This window comes from Pristiophorus japonicus, chromosome 6 (genome assembly GCF_044704955.1).
Source record: "Pristiophorus japonicus isolate sPriJap1 chromosome 6, sPriJap1.hap1, whole genome shotgun sequence".
Lineage (NCBI taxonomy): Eukaryota > Metazoa > Chordata > Chondrichthyes > Pristiophoridae > Pristiophorus > Pristiophorus japonicus.
This window is the reverse complement of record NC_091982.1, coordinates 75,323,759-75,336,728: the sequence shown is the minus strand read 5'-3', so window position 1 is coordinate 75,336,728 and position 12,970 is coordinate 75,323,759.

Sequence of the window (12,970 nt, the reverse complement as noted above, 5' to 3'; positions counted from 1 at the left end):
AATTTTGTAACCTGGTGTAGAAAGGGTACTGTATTGTAACACAATTCCGGAATTGGATTATGCCTTATACTGTGATAATAAAGTCTGGCCAAGCTGGAGATATGCTACACCCACAAAGCCCAAAACAGCCAATATTATTCTAAAGTTCATAAATGTAGAGTTTGTGGGAGGAATTCGATTCAAATGTTGGCAGCTGTGCACAATGGATGCCAGATTTCATGATTTAAATTGGCATGAAGCTGTACCCACTGATTGGGAATAATGTTGGGTATTATGTCACTGCAGGCTCCAATGGGGTCATGGAGTCTCTGTAATCTATAGGCTATTGGCTGGATGGGAGCAGCATTCCAATTGAAAGGCTCAGATAATAAGATCATAAGAACATAAGAAATAGGAGCAGAAGTAGGCCATAAGACCCCTCGAGCCTGCTCCGTCATTCAATAAAATCATGGCTGATCTGATCATGGACTCAGATCCATTTCCCTGCCCGGTCCCCATAACCCCTTATCCCCTTATTGTTTAAGAAATGGTCTATTTCTGTCTTAAATTTATTTAATGTCCCAGCTTCCACAGCTCTCTGAGGCAGCGAATTCCACAGATCCACAATCCTCTGAGAGAAACCACAAGAGTAAAGGTTGAGTTGTTTCTTAGTCATCGAAACCTCAGGCTGAATCACTGTCTGCACTTCTCTATATCCTGTTTGTTTAGATAGTTGCTTTATTTGTTAAACTTCTCCAGCCACTTCTTTTATGATGCTTTTGTTAGAGGTGATAATGCAGAATGACACAGGACTTCAGACCTACAATATTAGTTTGGTGATACAGAATGACACAGGACCTCACAGTATGTTATCGTCTTTCAGATGGTGAATTATAAAGGGGTAAGTGAGAGAAGAGATTTCCCCTTGATCGGTCTGTGCTAGATTCAAACTTATAATTTGAAATGTTTTCACTGGCAGGAGGGTCGGTAACCAGAGGACAGAGATTTAAGATAACTGATAAAGAACCAGAGGAGAGATGAGGGGGCATTTTATTTTACACAGCAACTTGTTATGATCTAATGCAGTACCTGGAAGGGTGGTAGAAGCAGATTCAATAATAACTTTCAAAAAGGAATTGGATATATATGTTGCAGAGTTATGGAGAAAGAGCAGACGAGTGGGACTAATTGGACAGCAGGCACAGTTGTATGCTGTGTGATTCTTTGAGGTCTGGCAGCAAATAGAAATGCCGCCAGTCTCATATTCACCAGCCCGCCTGTTTTTTGAAATTGTTATCACGAAGCAGAACCCATCATCAACAGCAGCCCTGCAGGGCCCAACAAACCAAGCAGCCCAGCAAGGCCAGCTACACAGCAGCCCAGCGAGGGCCCAACAAATAATTCAACAACACCAGCTTTCACACCGAGATGAGCAACCAGGGCAAGAAGGGCCCCAGATCGATTCACATTGTAAATAGTTACACAATTGACTTTTTGGGGGGGGGGGGGGGTGGGAATGTTGTTATATATGTGGACTTGTATTTACTCTGTACAGCCACCAGAGGGCACATTCCCCGGAGTCCCAAGAGATCCCATAATCTTTGGGAGCACAGGTATTTAAGGAGGCTTCACAGGTTGGAGAAGCACTCTGGAGACCTGCAATAAAAGACTAAGGTCATACTTCACTTTGAGCTCACAGTGTTCAGTCTGACTCTTTCTCCATACACAACAGAGCATTTGAACCCGAAGGAAAGCGTTCTGATGGCGAGGTACTGGTTCTACACCTACAAAAGGCCAGAAGGCCAGGAAGTGGCGAGTTATGTCGCCGAGCTGAGACGCTATGCAGGACATTACGAATTTGAAGGACATTTGGAGCACATGCTCAGAGACTTTTTCGTACTTGGCATTGGCCACGAAACCATACTTCGCAAGCTTTTGACTGTAGAAACCCCAACCTTGAGTAAGGTCATAGCGATAGCCCAGGCGTTTATTGCCACCAGTGACAATACTAAGCAAATCTCTCAGCACACAAGTGCTGCTACAAGTACTGTGAACAAAGTGATGTTGTTTTTGAATCATAATGTACAGGGCAGATCGCACATACCTGCAGCTACACGTCCGCAGATGTCTCAGAGACCACCATCAAGGGTGGTGAATGCAAGGCCATTAACACATTGTTGGCGCTGTATGGGTGATCATCGTTTCCATTCATGTCGATTCAAATGATTCGATTGCAAGGGCTATGGAACAATGGGACACCTTCAACGAGTGTGCAGGCGAGCTGCTAAGCCTGTTAAACCTGCAAACCACCACGTTGCAGAGGAGGACAGATCCACGGAGGATCACTACGAACCAGAGCCTCAGATAGAGGAGGCAGAGGTACATGGGGTGCACATATTCACCACGAATTGTCCCCCGATAATGCTGAATGTTGAATTTAATGGACTCCCGGTGTCAATGAAGCTGGACACGGGCACGAGCCAGTCCATCATAGGCAAAAAGACTTTCGAAAGGTTGTGGTGCAACAAGGCCTCAAGGCCGGTCTTAACTCCAGTTCGCACGAAACTTACACTAAAGAACTGATTCCTGTAATTGACAGTGCTACCGTAAAGGTCTCCTACGATGGAGCGGTGCACAAGCTACCACTCTGGGTGGTACAGGGCGATGGTCCCACGCTGCTCGGCAGGAGCTGGCTGGGAAAGATACGCTGGAACTGGTATGACGTCTGAGCGCTATCGCCCGCTGACGACACTTCATGTTCCCAGGTCCTAAACAAGTTTCCTTTGCTGTTCAAACCAGGCAGCGGGAAATTCCAAGGAGCAAAAGTGCAGATTCACCTAATTCCGGGGGCGCAACGCATCCATCACAAGGTGAGAGCAGTACTGTACATGATGAGAGAAAGGGTAGAGATCGAGCTAGACCGGCTGCAAAGAGAGGGCATCATTTCACCGATCGAGTTCAGCAAGTGGGCCAGTCCTGTTGTCCCAGTCCTCAAGGGAGATGGCACCGTCAGAATTTGTGGAGATTACAAAGTAACTATCAATCGTTTCTCCCTGCAGGGCCAATACCCACTACCAAAAGCCGACAACCTCTTTGCAACACTGGCGGGAGGAAAGACGTTCATGAAGCTGGATCTGACTTCAGCCTACATGACACAGGAACTGGAGGAATCATCAAAGGCCCTTACCTGCATCAATACGCACAAAGGTCTTTTTGTTCATAACAGATGCCCATTTGGAATCCAATCAGTCGCGGCGATATTGCAGAGAAACATGGAAAGTTTACTGAAGTCGGTCCCGCACACCGTGGTCTTCCAGGACGACATCTTGGTCACAGGTCGGAACACAGTCGAGCACCTGCAGAACCTGGAGGAGGTTCTTAGTCGACTCAACCACGTGGGGCTCAGGTTAAAATGCTCGAAGTGCATTTTCCTGACGCCTGAAGTGGAGTTCCTGGGAAGGAGGATTGCGGCGGACGGCATCAGGCCCACCAACGCGAAGCCGGAGGGAATCGAGAACGCACCGAGGCCAAAGAACGTGACGGAGCTGCGGTCGTTTCTGGGACTCTTGAACTACTTTGGTAACTTCTCACAAGGTCTCAGCACCCTGCTAGAATCATTACATGTCTTACTACAAAAAGGGGGTAAATGGGTTTGGGGCAAAAGCCAAGAAAATGCCTTTGTAAAAGCGAGAAAATTGTTATGCTTAATATGTCCTTACTATACAGTACAAATGCACATGAGGCCCATACTAGAGAGAAGACCACTCTGTGACCAGTAACCTTTATTAGCCAGCACTGAAGTGGAGAAAGATGGGTGGAGCTTCCCCTTTTATACCTGAAAGTCCAGGTTAGGAGTGTCTCCCATAAGTTCACCACCTAGTGGTCAGTCTTCTCGCGGTGTACAACTTAGGCCAGTTTATACATGGATGACATAAGAACATAAGCACATAAGAATTAGGAACAGGGGTAGGCCATCTAGCCCCTCGAGCCTGCTCCGCCATTCAACAAGATCATGGCTGATCTGGCCGTGGACTCAGCTCCACTTACCCGCCCGCTCCCCGTAACCCTTAATTCCCTTATTGGTTAAAAATCTATCTATCTGTGATTTGAATCCATTCAATGAGCTAGCCTCAACTGCTTCCTTGGGCAGAGAATTCCACAGATTCACAACTCTCTGGGAGAAGAAATTCCTTCTCAACTCGGTTTTAAATTGGCTCCCCCGTATTTTGAGTCTGTGCCCCCTAGTTCTAGTCTCCCCGACCAGTGGAAACAACCTCTCTGCCTCTATCTTGTCTATCCCTTTCATTATTTTAAATGTTTCTATAAGATCCCCCCTCATCCTTCTGAACTCCAACGAGTAAAGACCCAGTCTGCTCAATCATCATAAGGTAACCCCCTCATCTCCGGAGTCAGCCTAGTGAATCGTCTCTGTACCCCCTCCAAAGCTAGTATATCCTTCCTTAAGTAAGGTGACCAAAACTGCACGCAGTACTCCAGATGCGGCCTCACCAATACCCTGTACAGTTGCAGCAGGACCTCCCTGCTTTTGTACTCCATCCCTCTCGCAACGAAGGCCAACATTCCATTCGCCTTCCTGATTACCTGCTGCACCTGCAAACTAACTTTTTGGGATTCATGCACAAGGACCCCCAGGTCCCTCTGCACCGCAGCATGTTGTAATTTCTCCCCATTCAAATAATATTCCCTTTTACTGTTTTTTTTTTCCAAGGTGGATGACCTCACACTTTCCGACATTGTATTCCATCTGCCAAACCTTCGCCCATTCGCTTAACCTATTTAAATCTCTTTGCAGCCTCTCTGTGTCCTCTACACAACCCGCTTTCCCACTAATCTTTGTGTCATCTGCAAATTTTGTTACACTACACTCTGTCCCCTCTTCCAGGTCATCTATGTATATTGTAAATAGTTGTGGTCCCAGCACTGATCCCTGACAGTTGAATACATGACATCACCTCCCCTCCAAAGTCTTATTGGGATCACAGGTTAAGTCTCTCTGGTGGTTTACGCTCCCTTGTGGAGCGCCTGAGTTGGGGCTCCGGTTGTTGGGCGCTGGCCTGAGTGTCTGCTATTTGCGGTGCCTCAGGGGCTTGTCCGGACTGCCGTGACTGGGCTCTCCTCCACTTGGTTTTGGTGTTCGGTCACCTGTGGTGGAGTGAACTCTATATCGTGTTCTTCCTCTGGTGTTGCTGAACCTCCTTTTTGTTTGATCCACGTGTTTGCGGCAGATTTGTCCATTGGTAAGTTTAACTACCAGAATCCTATTCCCCTCTTTGGCAATCACAGTGCCTGCGAGCCTTTGGGCCCTGCAGCGTAGTTGAGGACAAAGACAGGGTCATTGACATCAATACATAGCACCCTCGCATTCCCGTCATGTTCGTCACATTGTGACCGGTGCCTGCTCTGAACAATTTCTTTCATGGTGGGGTGTATAAGGGATAACCTGGTTTTGAGCGTCCTTTTCATTAGCAGCTCTGCGGGTGGAACCCCTGTGAGCGAGTGTGGTCGGGATCTATTGGCCAACAGGAGGCGTCATAAGCAGCTTTGTTGAGAACCCCCTTGGATTCTGAGTATCGCCTGTTTGATTACCTGCACTGCTCGTTCCGCTTGGCCGTTTGAGGCTGGCTTGAACAGTGCCATTCTGACATGGTTGATACCATTTCCTGCCATGAGGTCCTGGAATTCAATGCATGTAAAGCACGGGCCATTGTCGCTGACCAAGACGTCCGGTAGACCATTGCAGCGAACATTACCCGTAGACTTTCTACCGTGGCAGAGGATGTGCTTGAATTGAGAATGTCACACTCGATCCATTTGGAGTAGGCGTCTACTGCAACCAAAAACATTTTTCCCATGAAAGGACCAGAGTAGTCCACATGGATGCGCAACCATGTGTTTTGGATCGATAATAATAGACCCAAGTTCGGGATCTGGATGAATATTAAATAAGAGACAAGACAAATGAAGTAAAGAATAAAACACCGTTTACTGAGAGAAAAGAAACATTAATAATACAGTTTACGAAGAAAAGAGAAGTATGATAAGATGTAACAACGCTCACGGCCTTCCGCCCATCAGGAACTCCACAAGCGATGGCTGGTCTGGAGCATTGGGGGTCCCGGCACCGCTCGCGAATCACGGTCCAAGGTGAAGTTCAAAGAGCTACGGGACAGTGCTGTACCTTTATACTATCAAATAAACATACTATTGAACAAAACAAGGGTGCATGTGGTTTATGGCCAACTCCTAATCTGTAAGGCCCCAGGTGCTTGTCCACAAAGCATGAGACCTCGAGCCGCGGACCGTCTCATAACAAGCTGGTGTGCATCCCAAGGTTGCTTACCCTCTCTCTAGCAACAACATCCACGAGGCATGAAGTAGAGACACACTGTAAATGACTAAATATCATAATTAACCCTGTACAATACACCATGGCTTGGCGGGCCAGGACCAGGGGCTAAGGGGGGCTTCCCTGGGCGCATTACCCAGCTGGGCACACGTGTTGCACCTGTGAACACAAAGTTCCAGGTCTGCATCTATCCCTGGCCACCAAATGTGTGACCTGGCAATTGCCTTCATCATGACAATGCCCGGGTGCTCATTGTGGAGTTCTCGGATGAACGCCTCTCTGCCCATCTGGGGCATGACTACTCAGTTACCCCATAGTAGGCAATCGGCCTGAATCGAGAGTTCATCCTTGCACCTGTGAAATGGTTTAAATTCCTCAGGGCATGCCCCGTACATGGCTGCCCAGGCCCCATTCAGGACACATTTCTTGACTAAAGACAGTAGCGGGTCTCTATTTGTCCAGACTTTGAACTGACGGGCTGTCACGGGTGAGCCTTCGCTTTCGAAAGCTTCAACAGCTATGACCATCTCAGCAGCATGCTCGGTTGCTCCCTCTGTGGTGGCTAGAGGGAGCCTGCTGAGTGCATCGGCACAGTTGTCGTTGCCCGGTTTGTGCCGAATTGTATAGTCATAGGTGGCTAATGTGAGTGCCCACCTCTGTATGCGGGCCGATGTATTTGCATTTATGGCCTTGTTGTCGGCCAAAAGGGACGTTAGGGGTTTGTGATCTGTCTCCAGCTCAAATTTCCTGCCAAACAAGTACTGGTGCATTTTTTTTATTGCATATACACATGCGCTTCCTTTTCTACCATCCCGTAGCCCCTTTCTGCCTGGGACAGACTTCTGGAGGCATAAGCTACCGGCTGTAACTGACCCTTGGCACTAACATGCTGCAACAGCACACATGCTGCAACACACACCCGACCCCATAGGACGACGCATCGCAAGTTAAAACAAGTTTCTTACATGGGTCATATAACGTTAACAGATTGTTGGAGCATAACAAATTGTGTGCTCTATTAAAAGCCCTTTCCTGGCTGTCCCCCCAGACCCATTCGCGACCCTTGTGTAGGAGCACGTGTAGCGGCTCTAACAGCGTGGTCAATTTGGGAAGAAAGTTCCCAAAATAGTTCAAGAGCACCAGGAACGAACGCAGCTCCATCATGTTACGGGTTCTGGGTACTCTTTGCATCGCTTCCGTTTTGGACGCAGTAGGTCTGATCCCGTCTGCTGCTTACCCTCATCCCCAGGAATTCTACCTCTGGAGCTAGGAAGACGCACTTCGCCTTTTTCAGTCGCAGACCCGGTCCAGTCTGCGTAGCACCTCCTCCAGGTTGTGGAGATGTTCTTCAGTATCGCAACCCATGATGAGGATGTCGTCTTGAAAACCACCATCCTTGGAATCGACTTGAGGAGACTTTCCATGTTTCGTTGAAAGATTGCAGCGGCCGAGCGAATCCCGAACGGACATCTGTTGCACTCAAACAACCCCTTGTGTGTCGTGATGGTGATCAGCTTCTTTGACTCACTCGCCAGCTCCTGGGTCATGTAAGCTGAGGTCAGGTCCAATTTTGAAAAAAGTTTGCCACCGGATAGCGTCGCAAAGAGGTCCTCCGCTATCGGTAGCGGGTACTGGTCTTGGAGTGACACCTGATTGATGGTGGCATTGTAATCACCACATATCCTGACCGACCCATCCGCCTTGAGCACCAGCACAATCGGGCTCGCCCAGTCACTGAATTCGACTGGCGAGATGATGCCTTCCCTCAGCAGGCGGTCCAATTCGCCTTGTATCTTTTCCCGCTTCACGTACAGCACCGCTCTGGCCTTGTGGTGTACTGGCCTGGCGTCCGGGTTTATGTGAATCACTACCTTGGTCCCCATGAAAGTGCCAATGCCGGGTTGAAATAGTGTGTCAAATTTGTCCAGGACCTGTGAGCATGATTTTCGCTCCACAGAAGAAATTGCATTAACATTGCCCCATTTCCAGTTCATGACAGCAAGCCAACTCCTCCCCAGTAGTGCGGAACCGTTCCCCGGGACAATCCAGAGTGGCAACCTGTTCTCCGAATCTTTGTGGTCACGACTACCATGGCGCTGCCTAGCACCGGAATGATCTCCTTTGTATATGTCTGTAGCTGTGCATCAATCGGCAATAATTTTGGCCTCCTGGCCTTGGATGCCCACAACTTGTCGAACTGTTTGATACTCTTCAGGGACTGGCTGGCCCCCGTGTCTAGCTCCATTGATACTGGGATGCCATCGAAGAGCACTTTCATCATTTTCGGTGGCATCCTGGTGTATGAAACGTATATGTGCTCCACATGAACTCGCTGAACTTCAGCTTCCAGTGATTTCCCCCAGTGTCCATTTGGCCTCGTAGGACTTACATGGGGCCCGTTCTCCTCGTATATCAACCTGGCTGCAGGCTTCCTGCAGTGACGCGCCAAGTGACTGCTGACGTTGCAATTTCTGCAGGTATGTTGCTGATACCTGCAAGCTCTGGCTGTGTGTTTGTCTCCACACCTCCAAAATGAGCCGTTGTTGGAAACAAAAGGTCCATTACCAGTCGATCGTCTCTGACTGTCTCTGTAACTGTCCTTAAACGCACTATTGACAGGTGTTGATGGCCCCATTACTGGCCGCATTGTCCCTTGCGATGGCATAAATCGCCATTCAGCTAGCCATTGTCTCTGTTGAATTCCCCCTTTGGGTTCAACTACATGCTCGGGCATGTCCGATAGCCCCTGTCTGCCTGGAGAACTGTGTGCCGCGTTAACAATGTTGACTCCCTGTCCATTTGCTGCATTTAAACCAAGATTTTTGTCAAACATCATTCTGGTTTCTTTCTCCCCTGAGATAAATGTGTGGGCCATCAAAGTCGTCATTTCCAGGGTCAAGTCTTTGGTCTCAATCAGTTTCCTGAAAACCCCAGCGTGCCCGATGTCCTCAATAAAAAAGTCCCGCAGCATCTCCGCTCTGTGTGCATCTGTGAACTTACATAGGCTCACCAATTGCCGGAGGTCTGCCACGAAGTCTGGAACGCTTTGCCCTTCTCGCAGCCGGTGCGTGTAAAACCGGTGTCTCGCCATGTGCATGCTGCTCGCCGGTTTAAACTGTTCCACGATCAACTTACTGAGCTCTTCAAAAGTCTTGTCCGCTGGCTTCTCTGGCGCTAGAAGATCCTTCATCAGGGAGTACGTCCTGGATCCACAAACCGTCAGGAGATGAGCCCTGCGTTTGTCGGCCGAATCCTGTCCCAGCCATTCCTTAGTGACGAAACTTTGCTGTAGTCTCTCAATAAAATCGTCGCAATCATCACCAACACAGTACCTCTCTTCTGTGCTGCTAGTGGCCATGCTCGCGTGGTTTAAATCCCAGTTTCTTGTCGCCAATAATATGTCCTTACTATACAGTACAAATGCACACGAGGCCCATACTAGAGAGAAGGTCACTCTGTGACCAATAACCTTTATTAGCCAGCACTGAAGTGGAGAAGATGGGTGGAGTTTCCCCTTTCATACCTGAAAGTTCAGGTTAGGAGTGTCTCCCACAAGTTCACTATCTAGTGGCCAGTGTTCTCACGATGTACAACTTAGGTCAGTTTATACATGGATTACAATGACAGTTGAATACATGACAATGCTCAAACAAATTGCTTTTGTTGTATGATCCATGTAAGCGTTTGCTACTCGCATGTGATGCATCGTCATATGACGTCGGTTGTGTATTGCAACAAGCGAATGATTTCGGGAAACTGCAACCGGTTGCTTATGCATCCAGGAGTCTGTCTAAGGCCGAGGGAGCCTAAAGCAAGATTGAAAAAGAAGCGTTAGCGTGTGTCTATAGGGTAAAGAAAATGCATTAATATCTGTTTGGGCTAAAATTCGAATTGGAAATTGACCATAAGCCATTTTATCCCTGTTTTCCAAGAGTAAAGGGATAAATACCAACGCATCAGCCCACATCCAGAGATGGGCGCTCACGTTGTCCACTTACAACTACGCCATCCGCCACAGGCCAGGCACAGAAAACTGTGCCGATGCTCTCAGTAGGCTGCCATTGCCCACCGCAGATCTAGCCATGGTTATGGAAGCATTTGAGAGTGAGCAATCACCCATCACTGCCCGGCAGATCAAAACCTGGACAAGTCAGGACCCCTTATCATCTCTAGTCAAAAGCTGTGTGCTTCACGGGAGCTGGTCCAGTGTCCCAGTGGAAATGCAGGAAGAGATAAAGCCGTTCCAGCGGTGCAAAGATGAAATGTCTACACAGGCAGACTGCCTTCTGTGGGGCAATCGAGTAGTGGTCCCCAAGAAGGGCAGAGACACCTTCATCACTGACCTCCACAGTACCCACCCAGGCATCGTAATGATGAAAGCGATAGCCAGATCCCACGTGTGGTGGCCCGGTATCGATGCGGACTTAGAATCCTGCATTCACAGATGTAATACATTCTCGTAGTTAAGCAATGTACCCAGGGAGGCGCCACTAAGTTTATGGTCTTAGCCCTCAAAACTGTGGTCTAGGGTACACGTCAACTATGCAGGCCTGTTCTTGGGTAAAATGTTACATGTGGTTGTAGACGCGTACTCCAAGTGTGGATTGAATGTGAGATAATGTCGGCTAGCACGTTCGCTGTCACTATTGAAAGCCTGCGGGCCATGTTTGCCACACACGGCTTACCCGATGTCCTGATGAGCGACAACGGGCCATGTTTTATTAGTGCTGAGTTCAAAGAATTCATGACCCTTAATGTGATCAAACATGTCATATCTGCACTGTTTAAACCAGCGTCCAATGGTCAGGCAGAGAGAGCAGTGCAAACCATCAAGCAAGGCTTGAAGAGGGTAACTGAAGGCTGACTGCAGACTCGCCTATCCCGAGTCCTGCTTAGCTATCGCACGAGACCCCACTCGCTCACTGAGATCCCACCTGCTGAACTGCTCATGAAAAGAGCACTTAAGACAAGGCTCTCGTTAGTTCACCCTGATCTACATGAACAGGTAGAGAGCAGGCGGCTTCAACAAAGTGCTTACCATGATAGCGCAAATGTGTCACGCGAGATTGAAGTCAATGATCCTGTATTTGTATTAATTATGGACAAGGTCCCAAGTGGCTTCCCGGCACTGTCATGGCCAAAGAGGGGAGCAGGGTGTTTCGGATCAAACTTTCAAATGGACTCATTCACCGGAAATACTTGGACCAAATCAAACTCAGATTCACGGACTACCCTGAGCAACCTTGGACCCTACCTTTTTTGATCCCCCAACACACACACCAGTGGCAACTGACACCACAGTTGACCACGAAGCAGAACCCATCATCCACAGCAGCCCTGCAAGGCCCAACACAGTAGGCAGCCCAGCAAGGCCAGCTACACAGCAGCCCAGCGAGGGCCCAACAAATGATTCAACAACACAGCTTTTACATTGAGACAATCAACCAGGGCAAGAAGGGCCCCAGATCGACTCACATTGTAAATAGTTACACTATTGACTTTGGGGGGGAATGTTGTTATATATGTGGACTTGTATTTACTCTCTACAGCCACCAGAGGGTTCATTCCCCGGAGTCCCAAGGGATCCCATTATCCCTTGGGAGCACAGGTATTTAAGAAGGCTTCACAGGTTGGAGAGGCATTCTGAAGACCTGCAGTAAAAGACTAAGGTCATACTTTACTTTGAGCTCACAGTGTTCAGTCTGACCCTTTCTCCATACACAACAATAAGAGCCTTGATAAAAATGCCAGGCTCTAAAGACAGTTGTCGCTTTCGGGACGGCAGCTTCAACTGTTGTCATTGATGGCCAACAAGCCAGCACTAACATTGTTATTTTTCAGAGCCTGCATGACTGGATTGGAACAATTTGAGCTGCTCCCTCACTGACCCACCAGCCCAACAGAGCCAAGGCCCAGCGCCAGTTAACTGGCAGGTGTTGAGATGCATTATGGCACTGGCTCTCAGGATAATGACACTGTTGTCCCAACCCTCAAGCCCCCTCTGATGCTAAATAGGCCCGACTGACATTCCAATCCCAAGGAATATGCAGCCTTTATTGCCACATAGGTCCCGGTTGTCACCCAGGACCTGTGGAAATCTGTAAAAGCTAACTGCTGCTCTCTCCTTGAAATAAAAACAGAAAATGCTGGAAATACTCAGCAGGTCAGGCAGCATCTGTGGAGAGAGAAACAGAGTTAACGTTTCAGGTCGATGACCCTTTGTCAGAACTGGAAAAAATTATAGTTGTAACCGTTTTTTAAGCAAGTGTAGGGGCAGGGAAAGGGGGGAGGGGAGGAAAGAACAAAAGGGAAGGTCTGTGATACGGTGGAAGGCAGAAGTGATTAAGAGACAAAAGGAATGATGGTGCAAGGCAAAAGGAGATGGTAATGGGGCAAGTTAAGAAACAAAAGATGAGTCTAGGTAGGGTGTAAATGGAAATGGCAGAATCATCAACAGCTGCCATGGGAAAGAGAGAAAAAAAATAGTGGCAGGGGCTATGGTCTGAAATTGTTGAACTCGATGTTGAGTCCAGAGACTGTAAAGTGCCTAAACGAAAGTTGAGGTGCTGTTCCTCGAGCTTACGTTGAGCTTTGTTGAAGAGTGTAAGAGGCCAAGGACGGTGA